Below are 22,401 nucleotides of genomic sequence, written 5' to 3'. Positions count from 1 at the left end.
GATGTCACCATGCCACGTGCATCTGGGCCAGCAAGGTCATCTGCTGCACCAAGGAGGCAGGGCGGAGAGGCTGCAGGGGCAGCTGCGGCTCCATTCACCCCAGCCCTCACACACCCAGCCAGGACAGTGTCGGTCCTAGTCCATGCTGCTGACATTCCCCCTGACACCATCACACTAGAGCCAATGCCTGCACCAACTCCCATGCTGAGTGTGCAATCCCACACTCCTGATACAGAGTCCACCAGGGCTCCTGCCCCTAGTGTCCAGAGCGGCGCAGGACACTCAGGATCACCACCACCTTCCAAGCGGAAGAGGAAGAGTGCTCGTCCGGCACAGGCTGATGCCCCAGACACGGCTACACAGTCCGGCCCGTCCAGGAAGCCCAGCTTCACGGATGACGAACTGAATGCACTTGTCGAGTATGTGTCCGCACATGACAACGAGATGGTCATTGTTGCAGGATCCAAGACCACACCTGCACAACGCCAGGCACACTGGCAGACCGTTGCGGACATCGTAAGTGCCCTTGGAATCGTGAGGCGCACAGCCAATGATTGCTATAAGCGCTGGAATGACCTAAAGCGCAGGGCAAAGAGTAAGCTGGCCTCAAGTCATGCCGCAACTCTAGTGACTGGAGGTGGGTCTCCAGTAGTAGACATGGAACTCACTCCACATGAGTCAGTCGCTGGGACCTACGTCACAGAGGAACAGATCCAAGGCGTGGGAGATCTGGCTGATTACAAGGCATTGTCCGGTGAGTGCACATGCATGTGTGTGTCATCCATGTGCATGGTGTGTGTGTGAGGGCTTCTGTTTGTGTGCCAGGTGAGAGTGTGTGCGCCTGAGTCGTATGGGTCAGCCATGTGCTTCATGCAATCCTTCCTGCGCAGCTGCATTTGGCCATAGCAGTATCCCTTCTGCCAACAGTAGACATCTAGCCCAACTGCACGCCAGTTGCACTTGAAGTGTCACCTTGCCACAACATAGTTGCTTATTTTTCACTGTTCATTCAGTCAGATTGTTTGCATTCCCCCACTGTTACTAGGCATGTCGCTGTCCACTAGTCACATGTCTGACATGGCTATGGTAAAGTGGAGTGACTTTGTTACCTGGATATCATTTGTACACACATGTCCCTGTGCAATTGGACCATTTCAGACTGGCAGCTCCAGGTGAAAAATCTGACCTGTTAGAATTAGAAAAGCGATTACATGCGGGAACTGGACTGAATGAATAGGTGCTGCCCTCCTCTCCATCTTCACTCAATAGCAATGGTACATGCCATCTGTGTGATGGCATGTGTGTTTCACCTGGCAATCACAGGCCAATGTGTGATGCCACTGCCAGGCAGCATGCAGAAAATGTGTTCATCTTCCATCTTGGTGTCATCAGTGTGTGCCATTTGCCTGCACTTCATACGCAGTGAGGGTGCATGCATGGGAGGGTTTTAGTCATGTGGGACATGTGTCAATCAAGTACTGGTTCTCTTGCTTCTCAGCCCTCATTGTGTGCCATGGTGCTAATGCCTGTTTCCATTTCTTTGTTTTTATGTCTTTGCAGGGGAAGACGCACCTGATACTGCTGGGGTTGTGGAGATGGTGCAGACCCAGGAGGGGTCCGAGGGCCGACCAACCACCAGTGAGGGACGTGGTGTGGTGGTGGGGGAGAACCCACAAGTGCTGCAGGTCGTGCTCTCAAGGGGTGTCTCTGGCTGCACTTCCCCCGAGCTGTACTCAGGTGTTGATTCGGCTGAGACCTACGTGCCGTCGCAGGTGAGTGTTCCAGGGAGGGATTCTGTTCTGTCTCACCCACCTGCACCAGGGTCAGAAGCCTCCATGGGGATGTCAGTGTTGGCAGCTACGCCTTTGGTGGTTACGGATGCAGGGTCACACTCCGCGACATCTGATCCTGTTCCTGGGCCAGCAGATCAGAGGGGGAATGCAGTCCTGCAGCCTCAGGCAGTGCCGGCACAGCAAGGCGCAGTTCGCCTTGCCCCAGACAGGTGTGGTGCCCGCCGACGTGGTGGCCGTACGCCACCTGGCAATACCGCATGGGAGCAATCCATTTACGGTATGTCAACCCAACAGGCTGCATCATCCGAGATGATGGCCCAGGCCATGGATAGGGTGGCCACTTCCATTGTCCCCCCAGAAAGGCTGATGGAGCGACTAGAGCAGGCAACCGACTCCATCTGCCAGTCACACAGGGAGGACATGTTGGGGTCCAACAGGGACAGGCGGGCGGCACTGGCGACTCTGCAGGAGGCCATCTCCATTGAGTCTCAGGGCCACAGGGAAGCCCTGAGGCAGGAGCTCCTTCACCTCAGGACGACTCTTGTTGAGCTTGAGGCTTCAACACACCAAAGGACAGAACAGCAGCTGGAGCGTCCCACCCGTACACTCTCAGCTGAGATGCAGGCAACGAGGGCGGAGGTCCGGGCATCCCGTGAGTTGTTGCATGGGAACTTCCGCACACTCATCCTCCAGAACCAGACCTACCACACCTGCATGCTTGCAGCCATGGAGGAGCAGACTAGGGCCTTGTGTGGGCTGCCTCCCATAGTGCAACCACCTCCGGATGCAGCTGCACAGGGTGATAATAGCGACAGCAGTGATACTCCCACAATAGGGTAGCCGTGTGGGCCATGAGCCCATGGAGGTGTTTTATTTTCCCAGGATCCACGCAGGTGGGTTCTGGTGTGCATCCTGTCCTCGGACCTCCTGGGTGGCCTCCCCAACCCCCCCGGGCCCATCAATGGCCATTTTTGATTGTTTCTTATTTTTATTTTTATTTTTATTTATTTTATTTCCTATTTTTTTGGGACGATTTGTTGGCTTCCGTGGTTCCTGTGGGCATACGCTGCATTGTGGCTGGGCACATGCAGGCTTGTAATGTATTTGGTTCAGATGCTTGGGTTTGAGTCACACACGCCCCTCCTGCTTCCCGTTTCCATGGGCTTGCAAAGGGTGTGCCCAAGTGACAGTGAATTACACAGTGACGTTGGACTCCCATGAGCTGTGTGGGCAGTCTGTAGTCAATACTGTGTATACATTCCTAGTGCATATTGCTGTTGTGTTGTACACTGCATGTTGCATTGATGTGTAACTCATCTTCTGTTTCTACCTCCCAATTTGCAGGTCCCTTCCTCATGTCTACACAAGGACCTCTAGTCTGGAGATGGGGTCCATGTTGGCAGCAGTGCACCTACAACTCTACATGGCGCCAACACTGCACAGTTGGTAGTGGTGGGAGTGCAGGCATTTCCAGGTGGTGAGACTACTAATATGTAACATTTGTGATGTCATGTTAATGGTAGTACGTGCTCAAGTATGTTGTTGGTCCGGCATTGCTGTGAGCATTTCAGGTGTTGCAGGTTTCTAATAGGGACACTGTACATAGTGACACTAGTGTCATGTTGTGGGGATTACTTTGTTTACCTGCAAATAGCATGACATGGCACGGTGTGTCGTGTGGCGGTGCTGGGGTTGGGTTGGCTGACATGGCACTGTCCTCTTGTTGCATTTTGCAAGTGGGTATTCATTTTAGCTGCTTGAATGTGTAACTTCACAAAACTGCATAGGTGGTGTCTGTGTGGGTAGGGATGCACACATTGCGACACTTCCAGGTGAACAATCTCAGGCTGATATGGTATTCACGGTTCATTCTCCAGACATTCAGGATCAGTGTCAGGTTGAGTCATCATTGATTGTCAGATGGAATGTGCCAGGGCAGTGTGCACTCCACAGGGGTGTGATTTCTATGTGAAGTAATTAGCCACTAGCTGTGTACGGGCTGCCTCCCCCGTGCCCTTTCCCCTCCCATGTGCAGCGGCTGTGCATGTGGTTGGGGATGTGGGGCCACCACCATGTCCACGGCCAGGCCCCGGCGTGTTGCAACGTTGTGCAGGACACATGCTGCCACTATGATCCTGCACACTACTGGGGGAGCGTATAACAGCTGGCCGCCAGAACGGTCAAGGGAGCGAAAGCGTGACTTTAGCACTCCGAATGTGCGCTCCACTATGCCCCGGGTCGTAATGTGGGCTGTGTTATATCTTACCTGGGGTGGCGTGGTGGGGTTCCGAATTGGCGTCATCATGTGGGGGCTGAGAGGGTAGGCACTGTCCCCTGTGGAGGTGGTGATTGGTATCATTGGTGGGGTTGTGACCTTGCTCAGTATCCAACATGCATGCATGTGCAGTGGCAAACATACTCACCAAGCAGCCATGTATCGCCATGCCGCCCAGCTTCTAGGTCCCGGCTTAGGGTGGACATTCGGTAAATGAAGCTGTCGTGGGTGGACCCGGGATAGTTGGCATATACTGAGGTGATGATTCCCTTGGCATTACATGCTACCTGCACGTTGATGGAATGCCAGTGCTTGCGGTTCCTATAGATGTGCTCAGATGCCCTGGGGGGACGTAGAGCCACATGGGTGCAGTTGATGGCACCTAGCACTTTGGGGAATCGTGCCACACCGTAAAAATCCAGGGCGGCAGCATGCCTTTCTGCAGGTGTTCTGGGCAGGTATATGTGCCTGCGGACTGATGGGCGTGCAGTGATGATGTTCAAGACCTGGTGTAGGCAGCGTGACTGGGTGGCCTGTGACACCCCACCCACTATGGCACTTGTCTGCTGAAATGATCCAGTGGCTAAGAAGTGCAGTACATTGAGGACCTTCTCCAGGGGGCTGAGTGCTTGGGAGCACAGGGTGGGTGATGTGAGGTCATCCTCCCACTCACTCACCAGGTCCAGTATTATGTGTGGTGGAAACCTGTACCTCCCATACATCTGGTCATCAGGCATCCCGAAAAGGCTGGTTCTGGGTGTGAATATTCTGGCCCTGACTATCCTCCTCCTCCTCCTTTGGTAGCCCACTGCCACTGCTGCTAGGAACGGTATGTTCATCCTGGCGTCTGAGCTTGTTATTGTTAAAGTGCGCAAATTTATGCTTTGCGCGTGTTCTAGGCGAGCGTGTGACCCGCGCACCCCTGGAATCCAGTTCCCAGTCCAATAGCGTGTGGAAATTCCCACGCACCACGGGATACAGGTGCGCTGACGTACTTGCGTGTGTAAGTGCCCGCGCACCCATGAAATACACGTACATAGGCCAATCGCGTGTACGCGCACTTTGTCCAATTACACGCGATGACACTCTGACGTGCAGTATTTCCACGTGTGCTCCGTCAACACGTGCTGAGTGGGGAACACCCGTGCGGGTCACGTCACAGACGTGCTTACGCGCTGAGGGACTCTGGTCCAATAGAATCGCGTATGCGTGCTGACGCGCTTACGCGCTAAGGGCCTTTCCTCGGATTTCACGCTGACGTGCAGGATTTTCACGTGCCAAATCACTCCGTATCCGGGAGGCATCATGGCTCGGGGCCATCAAGATCAGAGGGGCAGGCATCGGCCGGAGGGCAGGGCAACCCTGGGATGGTGGTGTCTTCCGTGTGGGAGCAGTTGGTCCAGCGGATAGGTGCGGAGCGGCAGCAGGCGGAAGAGGAGCGGCTCACCATGGTCAGGGCGGAGTTCTCCATGCGTCGGGCCTTGAGGCGGGCTGAGTGCCTCGAGGAAGCTCGCAGGGAGTTTGAGCTGGACATGGGGTTATCCCTGCGAGACCTCGGGGCCAGGACAGAGTCCCGCCTCCAGGACATCGACATGGAGTTCGATGATGCCCTGGCCAGCAACATCACCGAGTGAGCCGCAGGACTTGCCCGCTGCCTTTGTATATAGTTATTTAGTTAGTTAGTGTTAGGTTTCCTTTATTAATTTTTATTTTTTTGGACCGCTCGGACAATGGCCACTTTTTTGTATATATTATTTTCATTAGGTAGTAGTAGGTTTCATTTATGGTGTTGGGCTCATGGTCCCTGGAATATTCGTGTATATAGTTTGCTTTTTGAAGAAACATTTTTTTTATTAATTATTGTGTTCACCATGAGGAAATGGTTTTTCATTATTTTCCTTCCACATGATATTGCTTTGGACAACATTTGTTTTTGGATTATTATTTTTTTTTAATTTTTACATTTGTTCTCGGACATGGACCATTTATTGTGTTATCCCCATAGTTGTATGTTTGATTTGTTTACTTATTTTTCATCTTTAATACATGTTTTTTTAACTTTCACTTGTGGTATTTTCTCATTGGTTTCATACATGTCATGATATGGGTTTTCACATTCACTTGCACCCATTGTGTATGTGTGTGTGACGGACATGTGTTCATTTACAGACTTGCCATTGGGGTTGTATCATGTAATTGCATTCACTATGTGGGTGGATGCAAACCTTGCCTGGGTGTTTGTGCTGGGTATGCTGCCCATTACTGCCATGATTGAGTATCGTCAGGACCTGGGGGCAGGGGGACATGTGTGGGTGCCTGGTGGAGGCTGCCCCTGTACTGCTGGGGGGTGGGGGTGGTGGGTGACACGGGTGGGGGCCTGCTGGCAGGTGCCCCACAGTGCTGGGGGGTGGGGGTGGTGGGAGACATGGGTGGGGGCCTGGTGGAGGCTGCCCCTGCACTGCTGGGGGGTGGGGGTGGTGGGTCACATGGGTGGGGCCTGGTGGAGGGTGCCCCTGGTGGCTGGGGGGTGTGGGTGGTGGGTGACATGGTTGGGGGCCTGGTGGAGGATGCCCCTGCACTGCTGGGGGGTGGGGGTGGTGGGAGACATGGGTGGGGGCCTGGTGGAGGCTGCCCCTGGTGGCTGGGGGTGGGGGGTGGTGGGTGACATGGGTGGGGGCCTGGTGGAGGATGCCCCTGCACTGCTGGGGGGTGGGGGTGGTGGGAGACATGGGTGGGGGCCTGGTGGAGGGTGCCCCTGGTGGCTGGGGGGTGGGGGTGGTGGGTGACATGGGTGGGGGCCTGGTGGAGGCTGCCCCTGGTGGCTGGGGGGTGGGGGTGGTGGGTGACATGGGTGGGGGCCTGGTGGAGGATGCCCCTGCACTGCTGGGGGGTGGGGGTGGTGGGAGACATGGGTGGGGGCCTGGTGGAGGATGCCCCTGCACTGCTGGGGGGTGGTGGGTGACATAGGTGGGGGCCTGGTGGAGGCTGCCCCTGGTGGCTGGGGGGTGGGGGCGGTGGGTGACATGGGTGGGGGCCTGGTGGAGGATGCCCCTGCACTGCTGGGGGGTGGGGGTGGTGGGTGACATGGGTGGGGGCCTGCTGGCAGGTGCCCCACAGTGCTGGGGGGTGGGGGTGGTGGGTGACATGGGTGGGGGCCTGCTGGCAGGTGCCCCACAGTGCTGGGGGGTGGGGGTGGTGGGTGACATGGGTGGGGGCCTGGTGGAGGCTGCCCCTGGTGGCTGGGGGGTGGGGGTGGTGGGAGACATGGGTGGGGGCCTGGTGGAGGATGCCCCTGTACTGCTGGGGGGTGGGGGTGGTGAGTGACATGGGTGGGGGCCTGGTGGAGGATGCCCCTGCACTGCTGGGGGGTGGGGGTGGCGGGAGACATGGGTGGGGGCCTGGTGGAGGCTGCCCCTGGTGGCTGGGGGGTGGTGGGTGACATGGGTGGGGGCCTGGTGGAGGCTGCCCCTGGTGGCTGGGGGGTGGGGGTGGTGGGTGACATGGGTGGGGGCCTGGTGGAGGATGCCCCTGCACTGCTGGGGGGTGGGGGTGGTGGGAGACATGGGTGGGGGCCTGGTGGAGGATGCCCCTGCACTGCTGGGGGGTTGGGGTGGTGGGTGACATGGGTGGGGGCCTGGTGGAGGCTGCCCCTGGTGGCTGGGGGGTGGGGGTGGTGGGTGACATGGGTGGGGGCCTGGTGGAGGATGCCCCTGCACTGCTGGGGGGTGGGGGTGGTGGGTGACATGGGTGGGGGCCTGCTGGCAGGTGCCCCACAGTGCTGGGGGGTGGGGGTGGTGGGTGACATGGGTGGGGGCCTGCTGGCAGGTGCCCCACAGTGCTGGGGGGTGGGGGTGGTGGGTGACATGGGTGGGGGCCTGCTGGCAGGTGCCCCACAGTGCTGGGGGGTGGGGGTGGTGGGAGACATGGTTGGGGGCCTGGTGGAGGCTGCCCCTGGTGGCTGGGGGGTGGGGGTGGTGGGAGACATGGGTGGGGGCCTGGTGGAGGATGCCCCTGCACTGCTGGGGGGTGGGGGTGGTGGGTGACATGGGTGGGGGCCTGGTGGAGGATGCCCCTGCACTGCTGGGGGGTGGGGGTGGTGGGAGACATGGGTGGGGGCCTGGTGGAGGCTGCCCCTGGTGGCTGGGGGGTGGGGGTGGTGGGTGACATGGGTGGGGGCCTGGTGGAGGATGCCCCTGCACTGCTGGGGGGTGGGGGTGGTGGGAGACATGGGTGGGGGCCTGGTGGAGGCTGCCCCTGCACTGCTGGGGGGTGGGGGTGGTGGGTGACATGGGTGGGGGCCTGGTGGAGGCTGCCCCTGGTGGCTGGGGGGTGGGGGTGGTGGGTGACATGGGTGGGGGCCTGGTGGAGGATGCCCCTGCACTGCTGGGGGGTGGGGGTGGTGGGAGACATGGGTGGGGGCCTGGTGGAGGGTGCCCCTGGTGGCTGGGGGGTGGGGGTGGTGGGTGACATGGGTGGGGGCCTGGTGGAGGCTGCCCCTGGTGGCTGGGGGGTGGGGGTGGTGGGTGACATGGGTGGGGGCCTGGTGGAGGATGCCCCTGCACTGCTGGGGGGTGGGGGTGGTGGGAGACATGGGTGGGGGCCTGGTGGAGGATGCCCCTGCACTGCTGGGGGGTGGGGGTGGTGGGTGACATAGGTGGGGGCCTGGTGGAGGCTGCCCCTGGTGGCTGGGGGGTGGGGGCGGTGGGTGACATGGGTGGGGGCCTGGTGGAGGATGCCCCTGCACTGCTGGGGGGTGGGGGTGGTGGGTGACATGGGTGGGGGCCTGCTGGCAGGTGCCCCACAGTGCTGGGGGGTGGGGGTGGTGGGTGACATGGGTGGGGGCCTGCTGGCAGGTGCCCCACAGTGCTGGGGGGTGGGGGTGGTGGGTGACATGGGTGGGGGCCTGGTGGAGGCTGCCCCTGGTGGCTGGGGGGTGGGGGTGGTGGGAGACATGGGTGGGGGCCTGGTGGAGGATGCCCCTGTACTGCTGGGGGGTGGGGGTGGTGAGTGACATGGGTGGGGGCCTGGTGGAGGATGCCCCTGCACTGCTGGGGGGTGGGGGTGGCGGGAGATATGGGTGGGGGCCTGGTGGAGGCTGCCCCTGGTGGCTGGGGGGTGGTGGGTGACATGGGTGGGGGCCTGGTGGAGGCTGCCCCTGGTGGCTGGGGGGTGGGGGTGGTGGGTGACATGGGTGGGGGCCTGGTGGAGGATGCCCCTGCACTGCTGGGGGGTGGGGGTGGTGGGAGACATGGGTGGGGGCCTGGTGGAGGATGCCCCTGCACTGCTGGGGGGTTGGGGTGGTGGGTGACATGGGTGGGGGCCTGGTGGAGGCTGCCCCTGGTGGCTGGGGGGTGGGGGTGGTGGGTGACATGGGTGGGGGCCTGGTGGAGGATGCCCCTGCACTGCTGGGGGGTGGGGGTGGTGGGTGACATGGGTGGGGGCCTGGTGGAGGCTGCCCCTGGTGGCTGGGGGGTGGGGGTGGTGGGTGACATGGGTGGGGGCCTGGTGGAGGATGCCCCTGCACTGCTGGGGGGTGGGGTGGTGGGAGACATGGGTGGGGGCCTGGTGGAGGCTGCCCCTGGTGGCTGGGGGGTGGGGGTGGTGGGTGACATGGGTGGGGGCCTGGTGGAGGATGCCCCTGCACTGCTGGGGGGTGGGGGTGGTGGGTGACATGGGTGGGGGCCTGGTGGAGGATGCCCCTGCACTGCTGGGGGGTGGGGGTGGTGGGTGACATGGGTGGGGGCCTGGTGGAGGCTGCCCCTGGTGGCTGGGGGGTGGGGGTGGTGGGAGACATGGGTGGGGGCCTGGTGGAGGATGCCCCTGCACTGCTGGGGGTTGGGGGTGGTGGGTGACATGGGTGGGGGCCTGCTGGCAGGTGCCCCACAGTGCTGGGGGGTGGGGGTGGTGGGTGACATGGGTGGGGGCCTGGTGGAGGGTGCCCCTGGTGGCTGGGGGGTGGGGGTGGTGGGTGACATGGGTGGGGGCCTGGTGGAGGGTGCCCCTGGTGGCTGGGGGGTGGGGGTGGTGGGTGACATGAGCAGGTGTGCAGGGTAGTCCCCTGTGGTGTGTGCTGTCTGCAGGGGCCGTGGAGGGTGTACAGGTAATACCTGGGAGCACACAGCCAAATCACGTGTGGAACTTCCCGCGCACCCCTGCAATCCACGTACCCTGCCTAATCGCTTGTGGAACTTCCCGCGCACCCCTGAAATCCACATACCCAGCCAAATCGCGTGTGTAACTTCCCGCGCACCCCTGAAATCCACGTACCAGGCCAAATCGCGTGTGTAACTTCCCGCGCACCCCTGAAATCCACGTACCCTGACAAATCGCGTGTGGTACTTCCCGCGCACCCCTGAAATCCACGTACCCTGACTAATCGTGTGTGGAACTTCCCGCGCACCCCTGCAATCCATGTACCCTGCCTAATCGCGTGTGGAACTTCCCGCGCACCCCTGAAATCCACGTACCCGGCCAAATCGCGTGTGGTACTTCCCGCGCACCCCTGAAATCCACGTACATGGCCAAATCGCGTGTGGAACTTCCCGCGCACCCCTGCAATCCACGTACCCTGCCTAATCGCGTGTGGAACTTCCCGCGCACCCCTGAAATCCACGTACCCGGCCAAATCGCGTGTGGAACTTCCCGCGCACCCCTGTAATCCACGTACCCTGACTAATCGCGTGTGGAACTTCCCGCGCACCCCTGAAATCCACGTACCCGGCCAAATCGCGTGTGGAACTTCCCGGGCACCCCTGAAATCCACGTACCCTGCCTAATCGCGTGTGTAACTTCCCGCGCACCCCTGAAATCCACGTACCCTGACAAATCGCGTGTGGTACTTCCCGCGCACCTCTGAAATCCACGTACCCGGCCAAATCGCGTGTGGTACTTCCCGCGCACCCCTGAAATCCACATACACGGCCAAATCGCGTGTGGAACTTCCCACGCACCCCTGTAATCCACGTACCCTGACTAATCGCGTGTGGAACTTCCCGTGCACCCCTGAAATCCATGTACCCGGCCAAATCACGTGTGGAACTTCCCGCGCACCCCTGAAATCCACGTACCCTGCCTAATCGCGTGCGTAACTTCCCGCGCACCCCTGAAATCCACGTACCCGGCCAAATCGCGTGTGGAACTTCCCGCGCACCCCTGAAATCCACGTACCCTGCCTAATCGCGTGTGGAACTTCCCGCGCACCCCTGAAATCCATGTACCCTGACAAATCGCGTGTGGTACTTCCCGCGCACCTCTGAAATCCACGTACCCGGCCAAATCGCGTGTGGTACTTCCCGCGCACCCCTGAAATCCACGTACACGGCCAAATCGCGTGTGGAACTTCCCGCGCACCCCTGCAATCCACGTACCCTGCCTAATCGCGTGTGGAACTTCCCGCGCACCCCTGAAATCCACGTACCCAGCCAAATCGCGTGTGGAACTTCCCGCACACCCCTGTAATCCACGTACCCTGACTAATCGCGTGTGGAACTTCCCGCGCACCCCTGAAATCCACGTACCCGGCCAAATCGCATGTGGAACTTCCCGCGCACCCCTGAAATCCACATACCCTGCCTAATCGCGTGTGTAACTTCCCGCGCACCCCTGAAATCCACGTACCCGGCCAAATCGAGTGTGGTACTTCCCGCGCACCCTTGAAATCCACGTACACGGCCATATCGCGTGTGGAACTTCCCGCGCACCCCTGCAATCCACGTACCGTGACAAATCGCGTGTGGTACTTCCCACGCACCCCTGTAATCCACGTACCCGGCCAATTCGCGTGTGAGACTTCCCGCGCACCCCGTTATACACGCACACGTTTTTTTTCTGTCAGCGCGTGTCTGTGTTTGTGGGTACCCCTTTGCACGTCATTTGTCCTGGGGGGCCACAGTATTGGGCATTCATCATGGCTGTATATAGGTACTATTTGTTGGCGCACCTTTTGGCGCACATTTCTTCCAGGCGCAGAGACGCTACCGCCTGCTTTCTTGTGGCGGTCGTGTTTGTGCCTGTGCGCTGGTTTGAGCGTGCGCTTTTTTGCCCTATTCTATTCCATGAATACGTGTTGTAGGCAAGCGTGTGGGCGTTCCGCGCACTTGTACCCTGTGCTTCCCCCGTGACGCCCACATTTTGGCAAGTTGTTCCCCATTCCGAGTGGTACGCCCCATGTTCCGCCTACTTTTGTTGCGTGCGCCGCGCTATGTGCGATTTTCGCTGTGGCCTGTGCGATTTTCGCTATGACCTGGCGCACGCTGTTTGATGGCCTGTGCGCCAACGTGCGCAGCGCACTTTTTTATCGCACATCCGCTGGTTTTCTCGCGCACGGACTTCCATGAATCGACGTGCGCTGCTTTTCGTGCGATTTTCGCACTTGCAGTGCGATTTTCGCTATTCCACTGCGAATCGCACGTTTTTGCCCACTTGCGCCGCGCTAATTATTCCATGAATTGGCCTGTAAATGTTTAAAAGAAATGAGTGACCTATTTTTGAGTGTCACATAGGTTGCAATTGTTTAAATGTCATAGTTTTAAACTTAGAATCAGCATTCTAGCTGCATGCGTAAAAATTGGAAGTTTGATTTGGACAGGAAAACTGGCAGCCAAAGAGATATTTAGCTGAGGCCTGGCTTAAAAAGAGAGTGAATTTTGCCCACCAGCTACCCCCGACAGGAGTTGAGACTTGCACAACAGCTGTGTTCCCAGGCCTAGCTGCCTTTTGCTGTTCCCACCAAAAGGGATATGACACTTCTCTGATTGAATTACCTGGGCTCTGCAGGAAATTGAACAAAGCCCTGTCCTGACTCAGGCAAATGTTTTATTGGGGGGGGGTCATAAAAGTGGCTTTGTCCTGGAAGGAAAGGGGAGGAGCACTGCCTGTGAGAGCAAGCTGGCTTGGCAGAACTGGAAAAACCAGAAATTCAACCTTGTGCTGGGGGGAAACCACACCCCTTTGGGGCCAGAACATAAATCTAAAAAGATGGATCATTCATAGAGCGGACTTGAGAAAATTTTATAAGTGATATCATTATTCTTGTGATTTTTCTGTGCACATTTGAAGACGTGTTAGGACCCGGTGGTATGTTCAGGGGGGTTTTTAGCAGAAAAGAGGATATTACTCTAAATGTATGTATGTTAAAAATCTGACACTCCACCACTTAATGCCCACATGCTTTGCGAACATTTGTGTAAATGCGGGGACAAATCCAATACTGGTAACCCGACCACAAAGTGAAATATGTTGCCATTTTTGAACCCAAGCTTCTAGAAACGACAGAATTGGAACAGGGGCTACCATCAGTAAATGCATGATGTGTGTATGCAATGCCAAACAACTGTCTATCGGGGAAGTATGTATTTGGATCAGATATAGATTGCGTGTAAAGTTGACAAGGGTGGGTTCTCTGTATCATAAACAGACCTCATCATGATGACATTCATTTCAATCAAGGGGAAGAGGAGGAAGTGGCCAATGACAAGTGGAGAGGGATAGGGCCTAGAAAGCTAGCCTCTCCACCCACTTTCAAAACACATAAAAGCAGACAGTCAGGACAGATAGAGAGATTCAATTCCATTTGCTGCGGAGCATGCTGCCGGACCATACAACATCCACAAGATACCAGATTCAACACTTAGACTTTAAAACTCCAAAGAACTTGATTCAGAACTCAAGGCAAGGGCCTAAACCCACAAACTGAGAACTATTCTCAGTAGGCCTCAGCATCCAGCAAACCTAACAGCGGTAGCAGCATCCAGGAGCCGTGCAGATCAGCGCTGGGTCCAGAGAAAGCTGTGCAGAAAGATCCAGAAGCAGTGCTGTACCCAGAGAAAGCAGAGCAGTATCCAGAACCAGAGGCCAGAGATCCAGAGTGACCCAGACCACTGTTAGCAGAACCAGAGAGCTGACCCAGATCACTGTGAAGTGCCGAGACCAGAACCGGAGTCCAGTCCAAAACCTGACCAGATCCGTGGCGAGGCCTAATGCAAAATATATTGTGAGTACCTAGCAGAACTGTGCAGAAGCAATCTCTTAGTTAAAATAATATAATTCAATCTATTCTAATCTAACCAGAACTGCCTCCTAACTGTCTCCTGTCATTTGCAAAGCTATCACCTGTCATTTTCTAGCTGCTGTCGCTTTGAACTTTTAAAATTTCAAATCCGAAAAACTACCTTTATTTAATCATCCGTATCTCTAGGAACTTGGTTTAACTTTCCTCCGAAAGCTTAGAATCTCAGCTTTTCGACAAGCTTAGAACCGACTTGCTACTCCGTATACTTTTGCCGTAATCACGATTCTCGCACTCGCGAATTTTACCGCGATTTGCGATTTGGTTAAAAATCCAGCCACGTGTAACCATCAGCATTCATCTCTTTCCTTGCTAAAAATTTGTTTGCCTCTTAAGAACCATCCTAGATCCTTGCTAAAGTGAGCCTGAACTCATCCCAAGTATATTTCACTCACCCTGAACCTCCTAAAGGGAATTAAAACCATTTTCAGCATATTCCTCACTTCATTGCCAGCACATATAAAAGCATTTTGGGCCTGTGTTTCAAACTTCTGTAGTCTAAGCTTGCTGGGGTGAACTGAATTACATTTGATTGCATTTCTGAGAACGGTGTGCTTTCCTTCCATTTCCTTGCATTGCATAAAGGGGGGGAGTGGATTGCCAGAGAAAAGTGATTACATTGTTTTGTTGAAATCATATTGAGTATTTTCTGTATTGCATTTTCATTCAACATTGCATCCATCTGAACTTATATAAAGCATTCTCTACCACCTTATTCTTCTGTTCCTATTCACAAGTGTGCTAGTGCCAGACTATCCATTATTGATTACTGCTCGGATTAAGTGTGATATTCAATTATTAATTCATTATAAAAGTGTGATATATATATATATTGTTTAAATTCTCAAATAAACCTTTTAAACTTGCAAAACAGAACTACTTCTTGGCTCAGTGGGGTCAGGGGGATTCCAAGAGAGGGTTGTTATATAGGGGTAGTCATCCAGAACTCATGAACTGGACATAAAGATATATCAATAAGGGTTTCCATTCAGTATCCCAGACTAGCATTGACTTAACTGTAGTGCTGGATTGAATCCTCTTACAAATTGGGGGCTCGTCCGGGACGTTTGGGTTAGATCTATCACTTGTGCAGATTAATACAGTGTGCCAGCTGACCAGATACACATATCCGGTCGGATCACCACGCTGTGTTACGCTGTAAAGCACTCCTCAAAGGAACGCTCTAAGGAAAAGGTCTGTTTTGCAAAAATAAAATACAAACTTCTGTAAGTCAGGAAGGAACTCAAATTCCAGAATGACGACCTTGGTAGATATGAAAATAGCCAGAGAACACTTCTTACATAAGCTATTTGTGAGAGGTGAGTGGACTCATCAGGACCAAACGGTCTGGTTGCAGGCAATCGCGCAACAGGTCACTGAAACAGGGTCAGATAAATGGGGAGATCAGGGTCCCCTACATGTGCCCCTGAGTGAACTATATATGGCCCCGAAGGCCAAGGATGAGCACCACAAGATTGCCAGGGTAGCGGCATATTTATATTTACATATGGGAGCCATGCAGGACAAATGTGCTGAAGGCCAGGATCTGGCGAGTAGGCAACTGCTGGCACTACAGAAGGCCCAATCTGATCTGGACTCTTCTGAGCAGAGGCTGCTCAGGAGCCAGGAGTCTGAAAATGACAGCAGACGGTACATCACTAAAATAAAGGAGGATATGGGCTGCAACAGGAAAAGGCGGACCAGGATACCAGATTTCTGGCCTTGCAGAAGGAGTACCAAGAAGGTTTGGACCCCCTACTGCAGAGCCAGAAAAAGCTGGAGCAACAGTTAGACTTCAATAGGGCATGTGCTGAGCAGGTAGTCACCCTGCAAAGCCACCTAGATAGGTAGAAGGCAGAGAGCAATAAACTGATTTTGAAAGACCTGGATACCCAGGCAGAGTTTGATCAGGAGCGCCAGAAAGCTGGTGCCTTCCGAAGGCAAAGGGACGACCTGACGGTACAGATGCAGACTCTTAGTCAGGAAAGGCCAGGAAGTCTGCCACTTAAAAAGAAAAATGGAAGAAAATCACCTGGCCCACCAGGGACTGGGTGACCTCCAAAAAGAACACCAGGACTTGCTAGAGCACACCAGGAGGGTGGAGGAGGATCTGGCAAGACAGGAGCAGGCCAGTAGGGATGGGACTCAGGAGGGAACCCTCCTGCAGCAAAGACTGGCCCAGTGCTCCAGGACCAATCAGGAAACGCAGAGCGAGAATGAGGCTCTCTGCCAGCACAATGATAGGCTCCAACAACAGGTAGTGATGCAGGAGAGACTGATAGAGTCTAGTAAGGCCTTAACTGAGGAACTGAAGGCACAGGCTCTTGCATTGCAACAGGGAGCAGGGGCGGATAGAGACCAGGTTCGCTGGGAAAGGGAAACTCCTGAGCATAACCTCAGGAGCCCTAGTACCAGAGGCCTTTATCTCTCTCAGTCCCTGGACTCTGCCACCCCCATGTCCCCAGGCGCACATGAGCACCGAGCCACAGGGATGGCAGATTACTATCCAGCCAGAAGCATGGGGCTCATAGGCCAGTACCACCCAGGTATGGAGGGGCGGGCATCTGGGTATGGGCACCCAAGCACAGTGCAATTTAGTGGGGAACCCCAGGAGAGTAGGCCCATTAAGGGCATCCTGAAAACCTCTGCCCAGTTAGGTCAGTGGGGGGGTACCCATCAAATCCTGGCAGCAAAGAGGAATCTGAAGACTCCTCTGAACGGTAAAGGACACAGGAGACCAGGTCCCCACATTCTGCCAGCCATTCCCAGGCTCGCAGATTCCGGGAAAACCTGGAAGATCAGACAGGAACCTCTGGGAGCAGTGCCTCTGAGTCAGAGGATGAATGGACCAGGGTTACCCGAACCAAAAAGGCCAATAAGGCAAAAAGGGCCTTGCTTAAGGACCCATTGAAACAGATTAAGGCAATCAGGAGTGTCATCACGCCTTATCATAAGAACGCCAAGTACTCTGCTTGGGAAGACTTGGAGCTCTATGAGCAAATGATGGAGACTTTTCATTTGAAGGACAGCCAAAGCTGTATCCAATATGTAAAGTGGACATTCTCCCCAGAGTACTCCAGTTTCTTTGCGGGGCTGGAGGACCAAAATCATTCAAGATGGTCCACCTATAGGGCGGCCATATTAAAACATTTTTCTGTTCACAGAAATCCCCAAGAGGCTCGCAAGGCAGCCTACAATTTGCAATGTGGGGAGGATCAGGCCCCACAAGAATTCGTGCAAGAACTGAAACGTGCCTTTGCGCAGACCACCAGAAGGGTGCGCACAGACAGCAGAGAATTTGTCAATACATTTTTCCATGCCTTGCCCAAATATATAATGACCCAGCTCGTGAGAGATTTTCATGAGAAAAGATCTTTAGACTGGGTCATTGAACAGGCTACCCGGATCTATGAGGTGCAGAAGCAATACCCAGAAAAATCCCAAAACCAACAGCACCCCTGCTGCTGCCAAGGTGGCAGAGGTAAAGGTCACCCCCGTTTTGGATTTGGAGATGGGGGGGCCTAAAAACCTACCTGCACCTAATAATTCACAGCCCAGAAGGCCCTCGGGCCAGTCACAGACAGGGAGTCGAGGAGGTAGTCCCACAAATGGGGTTCCTGCACTCCACTGACTATAGAAGGGAAACCGACCAATCCTGGGTTATGTGTGGACTCCTCCAGCCCAAGGGGGGGATCCAGCCAAGCACCTGACCCCGGGAACTTCCCTCCTAACTTCCCCCAGGAGGGCAGAAATTCTCCAAATCCTGGGCAGAACTTTTCCCCAGGTATCTGCCCAATTTCCAGCCCCAAAATCCTCCACCCTTCTTTCCCCAATTCCCTGTGCCCAGACAACCTAATCCGGGAGAGGGGAGGCCAAGGGTGGAGGGGTACCAAAATCTTCCCGGGATCAGCCCAGGGGAGAAAATAGAGCCCTGTATCTGCCTGAGCGGGTTTCCCAGTTAGAGCGCCAGGTCCAAAATATGGCACGGGATCTGGGTCACATACTGAGGGCTCAACAGAACCCTCAGATGAGCGTGCCACCACAGAATGCCCCAAACGCTGGACCTGGTACTCCAGAACAATGACAGGGGCAGCACCTCGATAACACACCGGTTCCCATGGAGGAGGCACAAGGGGAAGGGGGGTGTAAAGCCTTGGAGGAAGCTTCCTTCCCAACTTGTAAACAGCCCCTGGAAAACCAGGAACCGGAAACAAAATCTCCTGCCCCTGAAAGCCCGCCCCCCAAGGAGCAGAGGGGGGGTAGGAGAAACAAGGGACCCAAACAGACCCACTTTGTGGAGGAGGTACAGGTCTTCCAATTTGAGGGAGAGGGATCCTCAGAAGATCCTGGGAAAAGGATCTTCTCCTTCAGAGATGGGGGAACTCCTCCCAATGAAAAATGGGTCCCAAGGGATGCCAATTCAGACTGGGGAGATATGGAGACTGAGCTACCGCCACCCATCATCTCATCCCAGAACCCACAATACCGAAATCCCCTGGTCCAAACCCATCCTGGTGATTGCCTCCAAGAAGGGGGGCGGCCCAGAACCGGAACCAGGGGAACCCACGATGGCTCTGATCTCCAGTTGCCAACTTTTTCTTTCAGATTCCCAAGGCTCTCCACAGAATTCTGCCCAAATCTCTTCGCTAGCAATGTCCAAAACCAGAAAGTTAGCCCACCAGTTGTCCAAAAATGTGCATTATCTGTGCCCCCTTGAGGAGAAGGAGGGAAGATAGTATGCCCCGGTACAAGTACAGGGGCAGGGTACAATTTTGGCACTGGTGGACACTGGATCCCAAGTTACCCTTCTGTCCAAAAGGGCCTTTGATGAACTAAATGCAGGAAGGGGGGAGAATTACCATATTCCTCTCACCTCTCTTTCTGGACAACTGCAGAACTTTGACGGGAAGGAAATTCCCGTTGAGGGGACTGCAGACTTGGACATTAAAATTGGGCGACACAAGGTGAAACACCCGGTCATAGTAGTGACTCCAGAGGGCACCCCTTGTTTACTAGGGAATGACCTCCTGAGAAGGTTGTCACCTCTAATAGATTGTGTTAACAAGGTCCTCCGGACCCAGACTAGCCGACCAATAAAATTAAAACAGAGTGTCAACCTTGTTAGTTTAAACTGCACCTGCCACATAGTTGAACAAAAATCTGACCAAGTAGAATTTCACTTCCAGAACAACCAGATTCCAGGCGTGACAGTAATAGCAGTAGGACAACAGACAGGTGATGGGGGGTCCTCTCTATTTCTGAAAATCAACCTTCCTTCCAGTTTAAAGTGGTACTCCACCCTGGAAGGAAACAATTTGAAATTCTTTACTAATCCACAATCAGAAACTCCCACTCCTATAGTCCAGAAAGATGTGAAATCAGCTATAGTCCAGAAAGATGTGAAATCAGCTCAGAGCCTCGCTGATATTCAGCAAATTGGAGAGCAGTTGTTCATCCCTGTTCAGTTAAATGATGGGAAGGACTCTGTTCTCGCTCAAGTGTGTGTGAACAACGGTAAGAGCTTCATCAGCGAAGCCATGTTCCGCCAACTCCCAAAAGATCCAGCCATTCCCACATTCAAACTGATAGACAAATGGGAAATGGACCTGGAAGCACCTAATTCCAAACAGCTCCTGCCAAGCAGGTGTATGCTCAAAATCTCCATTGGCAACAAGAGCATAGTCCATAATTGTTTGGTCGTGCGAGACGTCACTGCCGCCTTTTACTTAGGCAGTGACATTCTCAATCGCTTTGCCATTAGTTTGGACCTAATAAACTTCAAAGCTTGGTCCCGATTAGCGGATAATCCCATGGGCTTTGATGATCCAGAAAAAGCATCTAGGTCAGCTCAATTGCTACCTTATGCAGTTGAAATTCAGATTAAAGAGGAAGTCACTATCCCAGAAAGGACCCAACAATTCTCCCTGGAAGTGAAAGTTCAAAGAGGACAAAAATTGAAAAACGCTGATGCAAATTTCCAGGCTTTCCAGGCTTCAGGCAGATGGTGGAAGAGAGAGTCAACCTAGCTGATGCCTGTGTGACTCTGGAACAGAAGCAAAAGTTGAAACAAGTTTTCTTGGATTTCCAAGATCTCTTTGCGGTAGACTCATATGACTGTGGCCGCACCGACATCCACACAACAACAATCCCCAGGGACCCTGGAATGACTCCAGTGTTTGTGAAGCAATATCGCTTGCCTCTCGCATCCATGGAGTCCCTTACTGAAATAATTAAGAACCTTGAGTCCCGGGGAATAATCCGTCCAGTCGACAGCACTTTCAATAATCCGGTGCTGGGAATATTGAAGCCAAACGGCCAGTGGAGACTCTGCGCCGACCTCAGGGAGCTCAACAAACGGGTCCATACTTCCCGATGGCCTCTGCCCTACATTGACCAAGGGCTGGCCCAGATCCAGGGGTCACAGGTATTCACTGCAATAGACCTGACCAATGGATACTGGACTGTGCCTGTCAGTAGGGAAGACCAATACAAACTGGCTTTTACCTTTGGGGGCCAGCAGTACACATGGACCCGGACTCCCTTCGGATACCTCAACTCCGGCAATGAATTCAACATTTTCCTACACAAGGCCATGCCCGACCTGGGTGCAAGGGGTAACCTGGCTTATGTAGATGATGTCCTCATCAAAAGTTCATCTGTGGAGGAACACATAGCGGAGATCCGTTATGTTCTGACACAGTTGAGGGCCGCCAGAGCATAACTTTCCTTTCAGAAAGCACAGTGGTGTAGAACCTGTGTTAATTTCTTGGGGCATGAGATTACTCCTCAGGGTCTCTGTCCCCAGGAAAAGAAAGTGGAAGCACTTCAGAAACTGAAAGACCCCACAACTCTGCGGGAACTAAGGAGCCTCCTTGGACTGACTAATTACAGCAGAAAGTTCATTGAGGGCTACGCAGAGATCACCAGACCCCTGATTCATCTCCTGAAGGGGTGGGTCAAGTGGGAATGGGGTCCAGAACAAGCCGAGGCAGTAAGACAACTCAAAAGAAGCCTCTCACAAGCGCCCTGCCTATCTTACCCTGTCAGAAACAAGGAGTTCTTCCTGGAGACGGGGTTCTCTAATACGTGCTTGACGGCAGTATTATACCAAAAGCATGACAAGGTCAATAAAGTAATCTCCTATGCGAGCAAAACGTTATCCTCTGTGGAGGAAAAATTCAACGATTGTGAGAAGGCACTCCTGGCAAAGGTGTGGGCATTGAAGAATCACCGCCCATTTATCCAGGGGGAACACATCATAGTGGAGACTCCACACCAGCCTCTGCAATATCTCCAAAGTGATAGAATCCGGGCCGGAAATGTGAGTAATTCCCGAATTACTTCCTGAATTCTGTCAATGCAAGGCTTTCCTGTGGAGGTCAGATATGGCCAAAACAAGAAGAGTCCCCTCGCGCAAGGTCTGGCTGACTTGCATGATTGTGCCAGAGAAAACTGTCTCGAGGACGAAAGTCTAAAAATCAAGGACAACACGGAGGCATACCTTAATTCCCCACACAAAGTCTTTGAAGTGGACAAGTGTGAGGGAATGCCCACTGTCTATGTGGATGGATGCTCTTACCATGTTGACAACAACGGGGAGAAAGAACTGGTGGCCGGCGTAGGGAATGCATGGGTGAATGAGTCCCCAGAACCCTCCGCTGGATACAAAATTGGTCCCCGAAGTAGTCAGGTGGCAGAATTGATGGCTGTGCATCAGGCCATCCTCACTGCTGTCCAGCATCAACTCCACGAACTGGTCATAATCACAGATTCGGATTATGTACGGAACGGGTTCGTGGAGCACTTGGTTAATTGGAAAACTAGAGGCATGTTATATGCTAACAACGAATGCTTGAAACATGGGAAGTTGATCCAAAACATTGATGATCTGGTCACATCGAATGGGATGACCATCTACTGGAAGAAGATCAAGGGTCATTCCAAAATAGAGGGACCAGACAAAACTGGAAATGACTTAGCTGATCAGCTGGCCAAAACCGGGGACATCCAAGGGGATCTAATTGAGATTGAGTCCCTGTTGGGGGAAATCCAGGTCACTGCTATCACTAGGTCCCAGACAAATGCTCACAATGACCTTTCAATTGCACAATGGAGTAAGGAGACCCCTGATGCTGATTTGATTACCGCTCAGAAGGGGGATCCAATAATTGATAAATTTTACCAGCACCTTGAGGACCCTGAGAACTTTCCCCTGACGGATACCGATTACATTGGGAAAGAGGACCTAAGAGTGTTGATGAAATGTC

The sequence above is a fragment of the Ambystoma mexicanum genome, chromosome 2p (assembly GCF_040938575.1).
Source record: "Ambystoma mexicanum isolate Mex_15411 chromosome 2p, UKY_AmexF1_1, whole genome shotgun sequence".
NCBI classification, from domain to species: domain Eukaryota; kingdom Metazoa; phylum Chordata; class Amphibia; order Caudata; family Ambystomatidae; genus Ambystoma; species Ambystoma mexicanum.
This window is presented reverse-complemented; position numbering follows the sequence as displayed.